This window comes from Myotis nattereri (genome assembly GCF_964212035.1).
Source record: "Myotis nattereri genome assembly, chromosome: 10".
Taxonomy (NCBI): domain Eukaryota; kingdom Metazoa; phylum Chordata; class Mammalia; order Chiroptera; family Vespertilionidae; genus Myotis; species Myotis nattereri.
The window spans coordinates 49267391-49273832 of NC_138085.1; positions in this window are offsets into that span (position 1 = coordinate 49267391).

Genomic DNA, 6442 nt, shown 5'->3' on the forward strand with positions numbered 1-6442 from the left:
TGGCCTTTTTTCTTTCTTTAAATATATTTTTATTGATTTCAGAGAGGAAGGAAGAGGGAGAGAGCGATAGAAACATCAATGATGAGAGAGAATCATTGATCGGCTGCCTCCTGCATGCCCCCTACTGGGGACCAAACCTGCAACCTGGGCATGTGCCCCTGACTGGAATCAAACCCGGGACCCTTCAGTCCACAGGCTGATGCTCTATCCACTGAGCCAAACCAGCTAGAGTGGGTCTTTGGTCTTTAAAGATAGCTGCTGATTCAAACTTGCAGATAACAATTAACAATGATAACCACCTTTAACAAGAACCTTTACTATATGTCAGTTGCTCTGCTAGGTGCTTAAGACAGTTTCCTCCCAACAACTCTAAGTAGATATTATTTAGAACTTAATGAATATTAACAAGTTTCAAATGAAAAATGTGTTAACCATTTATAAGTTCATTTTGGTTGGCTTTAAAAAATTTGTGTTTTCACATACAAATGGAAAAACAGTAAAGTAATATATGTCTAATCATTAATACAATGGTTGAGGAGTGGATTTTTCTTTTTTAAATGTATTTTATTGATTTTTTTACAGAGAGGCAAGGAGAGGAATAGAGAGTTAGAAACATCGATGAGAGAGAAACATCGATCAGCCACCTCCTGCACACTCCCCACTGGGGATGTGCCTGCAACCGAGGTACATGCCCTTGACCGGAATCGAACCTGGGACCCTTGAGTCCACAGGCCAATGCTCTATCCACTGAGCCAAACCGGTCAGGGCAAGGAGTGGATTTTTCCAATCAATTTATGAGTTTAGTTGCCATGTACCATATATGGATGAACATTTTCAAACAATATTGTGACAGACTAAAACACACACACGGAAAACTACATTGTTATAAATATATCTGCTTTTCCCCCCTGAATCAGAAGGCACTAAGGAATCTCCTAAACCTTAAAGCAGAAGTTCCCAAATGTCTTAGTTTAAGGACCTGTGAGAATCTGTGGCAAATGGGGAAAAAATATAAAATGTACATGCGTGCAGGTTTATTAAGTTTATTAGTAGAAATTATGGCTTCTCTACTTTCTGGTGTTAATATCCTTTCTTCCTTCCTGGTTTCTCCTTACATCCCATTAAGAATATTGAGTTTCCCAGCTAATTTCAAACTAAGGAGTAGTTTTTTACAAAGTAAATATTATTAGTTTTTACAAAGTAAATATTAATAGCTAAAACATCACAAAGAGCCCTAGCTGGTTTGGCTCAGTGGATAGAGCATCGATCGGCCTGGGGACTGAAGGGTCCCGGGTTCTATCTATTCCAGTCAAGGGCACAGGCCCGGATTGTGGGAATCGGTCCCCAGTAGGGGGTGTGCAGGAAGTAGCCAATCAGTGATTCTCTCTGATCATTGATGTTTCTATCTCTCTCTCCCTTTTCCTTCCTCTCTGAAATCAATAAAAATATATTTAAAAAAATATCGCAAAGAAAAAAATACATTTATTGATTTTTTTCACAATGTAAAACTTAAAATAATTGGCCATGAGTCTCTGGAAATTGGAGGGAAGTTCTAATTTTTGGCATTGTGGTGGACTACATGTGAGGCTCTCCTGCTGCACAAGACCCCGTCTGGGACATACACATTAAAGCACTTTGAGTCTCATAGGAAGTTGGGGAGCAGGCAAAAATCTATCAAAACCAATGAGCTAGAAACTGCAGGCAGAAGGGAGGGGTATGGGTGCCCTGAGGGGAGATGCCGGAAGTTGTCAGGAGTTTGAGCTTCGTGCCAATCAGCAGAGTGAGGGGGAGGGGAAACTGATCCTGGTCTCCTACTCTTAAGACTTGCAAGGAAGGACTTAGTTGGTCCCAGAATATGATGCCTCCAGGATAGGCAGAAGTGAATCCTCTGTGGAGTCAAGCCTTCCTAGCTTTGGCCTGCAGAAGTCACAGATTAACAAGCAATAAGCTCAGAAAGATCACCATAAATATGAAGCCAGACACTATGCGTGAGCATCAAAACAGACAATAAACATTTGAACTTCTAAGGATTGCAGATATGGGAGTTCTTGTAGATATTAACATGGCATCCTTAAAAAAGGGCACAATAAATGACCAATAATGAACAAGCTGATTAAAAGAAAAAGACAGAACTTTTAGATATAATTATGAAAATTTAAAGAAATCAGTGAATGAATTCAACGGTAAATTAGAAACAGCTGAAGAGTGAACATGCAAATATACATGAAAAATTATCCAGACTGCCGCACACAGAGACATAGAAAATGCAAAGGACAAAGCTATGGAGGACCGAATGAGGTTTAACATACGTCTAATTTGAATCCCAGAGAGAACAAACAGAATGGTGATCACTGTTGTAAAATTTCTAGAATTGATTAAAAAGAGGAATCCAAAAGTCCACAGATCCCGGAAGCAAGTCAAATGTATTCCAAAAGCAGTTGCCTTCTAAAAGATATGCTATCTGCCCTGGCTGCTTTGGCTCAGTGGGTAAAACATTAGCCTACGGGCATGTGCCCTTTGATTTGGGTTTAATGGCACATGCCCAGGTTGTGGGCTCGATCCCCAGTATGGGTGTACAGGAGGCAGCTGATCAATGATTCTCTTTCGTCACTGATGTTTCAATCTCTCTCCCCTCTCACTTCCTCTCTGAAGTCAATAAAAATATATTAAAAATAAAAATTAAAAATAAAGGATAGGCTACCTAAACCACGGACACAGGCAATAGGGTGGTGAAAGCCTGGGGCAGAGGGCGGGGGCAAGTTGGAGGGGGCTAGTGGGGGGAAAAAGGGGACATATATAATACTTTCGACAATAAAGAGGAAAAAAAGTAATAAAAAGATATGCTACCTAAGTGACTTGTGGCCTTTTCTCTGGGGCTTACTTTCCAACTGCAATGCACTGTACTGGCTTAAAACGAAAACTTTTTTGGTGTGCAGGGTTTGACCATTGACCTATTAACCAGGAGGTCAATTAGATTCCGGTCAGAGCATATGTCCGGCATGCGGGAGGTAGCCAATCAGTGATTCTCTCTCATCATTGATGTTTCTATCTCTCTCTCCCTCTCCTTTCCTCTCTGAAATCAATAAAGAAAATATATTAAAAAATAAAAATAATCAACTGAGTTTAAACTGTATAAAAATTAACTGGTCAAAGGCATATAGTTTGATATTCCTTCCACATATTGTCTATTAACAGTGTAAACAAAACATTGATGCATTATGACTAGGGAAATAATGCATACTATAGCTAGTACGTAGTTATGAATTTAAGTTATTGATTTACCCTGTACACTTATTATGTTAGGATAATTTCATATCCTCTTTCTACAGTGAAACTTTCTGACATTAATGAGAGTATGGGAAAAAGATACTATGATTTATCCGCTCATTCTTTCAGGATATGAGTGCCCCAAATATGCTAGGTACTGTTTCATGTGTAGGATGCAGGAAGACATGAAGCAATATACCAGTATACTACAAAGTTAAGGCAGAGGTTGCAGTTTAAAACAGGGTGACATGGATGGGCTCATCGAGAGAACTCTTGGGCAATGACCAGAAAGTTGCAGAAGCGTATGAGGATTTCTGGGAATGTCCAGACCTAAGAAAAACTATGTGCAAAAGTCCAAAGGTGAAAACATGGCTAGAATATGAAAGTGGCTGCAAGGCGGCAATGTGGCGCCTATGAGGAAAATGCAAGGTGAAGAGTTGAAAGCGGGTCAGATGGCATAATCACTTGTAGACCTAGAAGGGCTTTGAGTTGATATTGAGTCAAATGGGAAGCCTCTGGCAGGAATTCAGCAGAGGGTGTTGTGATATGACTTAGATTTTTAAAAAAATGAATACTCTGTTCCTATTCTGACAAGTGACTACAGGTCTGGTGAAGAAGAGGCAGAAGCCAAGCAACAAGTCATAGTCTCTTACAATAATATGAGGGTTGTGAGAGAAATAAAAAAGGGTTCCAAAGCTTCTGGCCTAAACAAACAGAAAAATGTAGTTGCCACTTACTAGCACAAGAAAGAGAATGAAGGAAAAACAGGTTTTGAAGTGACGGTCAGGATTTTTAACCATATTAAACTTCAGATATCAAGTGAAGATATCAGAGTGGTGGGTGGATATGATTTTGGAATTCAGATAAAAGGCCTGAAGATATAAATTTTGGAGTCAAGAACATATGGATGATGGCAATCATGAACTGAGAGATGAGACAAATGACTTGAAAGAATTGGTCAATAAACTGATTCCAGATAGCATTGGAAAAGACAGAAAAGGCTTGCCAATCTATCCGCTCCATTATGTCTTTGTTAGAAAAGTCAAAATGCTAAAGCGGCCCAAATTTGAATTGGGAAAACTCATGGAGATTCACGGTGAAATTAAGAGTTCTGGAAAAGCTACTAGGGATGAGACAGGTATTAAATTTGAATGAACTGATGGATATGAGCCCCTGGCCCCAGGATCTATTTAAAATTCAGATTTAATGGTGACAAATAAAAAGTCCTACTTATGAGGGGAAAAAAAAAAGTACTCCCATGAAGGCAGATATAGCAGCTTTGCCCAACATTATTACTGAAGAAATTAAAAGATAATGTGAGTTAAATCTTACAGTAAGTAGTAGTGGTGTTCAGATTAGAATCCAAAACCTAGATTACTTGTAGTCTTTTTATTTTCATTTTTAAGATTTTTAAAATTGATTTTTAGAGAGAGAGGGAAACATCAATGTGAGAGGAATTGGCTGCCTCCTTCACACCCCCTACCAGGGATCGAAGCTCGCAACCCAGGCACGGGCCCTGACCTGGAATCAAACCGACAACCTTTCAGTGCACAGGACAATGCCCAACCAACTGAGCCACAACGGTCAGTGCTGTAGTCTTATTTTTAACTCAACCTTCTAGAAAGTTTTTATATAAATCTAAATCTAATATTTTTCATTATTTTCCCACTAAAAAAATTTATTTCAGAGAGAGTAATGGAGAGGGAGAGGGAAACATCGATGTGAGAGGGACTGGCTGCCTCCTACACAGCCCCCATTGGGGATCAAGCCCGAAACCCAGGCATTGCCCTGACTGGGAATCAAACCATGAACTCCTGGTTCATGGGTCAATGCTCAACCACTGAGCCACACTGGCTGGGCATCTAATATTTTTTAACTCACAAAAAAAAGGACACATTGGTTTGCAATTGTTAGTATACACAATGATATGAAGAAAAATAAACTTTTTATTGTTGTTAATTTTCACCCAAGGATAATTTCCCATTGATTTTTAGAGAGAGTGGAGGGAGAGGGAGAACCAGAGAGAGAGAAACATTGATGTGAGAGAGACACTACTGACTGGTTGCCTCCCGCACACGCCCTGACCAGGGCCGGGGATCAAGCCGACAACTGAGGTATGTGCCTTTGACAGGAATCGAACCCAGGACCCTTAAGTCCACAGCCAATGCTCTACCCACTGAACCAAACCGGCTAGAGCTTCCAATGATTTTTAGAGAGAGTGGAAGGAAGAGAGGGAGGAAGGGGAGAGAGAGATGGAGAAATATGATGTGAGAGAGACACATCGACTGATAGCCTCTGGAACTCACCCGACCTGGGCTGGGGATAGAAACTGTAACCCAGGTATGTACCTTTGACTGGGAACCAAACTCAAGATCCTTCAGCTCGAGGGACACACACTGACACACACCGGCCAGTGTGAAAAATAGAGACTTTTTATATAAATTCCAATCCTGCAAATAGAGTTAACAGTTTATCTTTAAAAAATGTCACTCAAGTTTAATGTATTTTTATTTGTCCAATAAAAGTAATTTCACAATTAAAAATAAAATTTTAACTGCATTCAATTTGTTTTTTCCATTAAAGATAAAGGACTGCCAGATTCAAGTAAATGTGTAATTATGACAAACTGAAAGACTAAATCAAGTACATAAATAACATGTTAAAACATGAAAATTGTCTTTTTACCTTTTCCTTTCTAAACTGATAAAATAAAATCAGAAAAAAAACTGTAAATAAAACCTGTTTTCTTATTGTAATTTGTGATTTATTAATTTATAATGTTTGGTTTTAGTAATTTCTGTAAAGTGGTACTCCTTAAATAAGTTCCTAAAAATAATAATATTGAAGCCTTGAACATTACATTTAATATCTAAAAAAAGTATACTAAAACTGTCATAATAAAAAGATTACAATAAACACTCTAAGAAAAGTGAAATTACTCATTATTCATTCTGTGCTATACTCTTTCCCCTCTACATCTTTAATACCAGTCACAAATTCTATTGTAAAGACTCACCTTTTCTAACCTAAATAGACTGAATCAACATTTCACCTCTACACTTCACTTACAGCATTCAGCTCAGATGTCTCAACACCAAATTTAATAATTTATCAAAAAATTGTTTCAAGAATAAAATTTCTATTAATTACTCTATAACAAAGCAGAACCTCTACT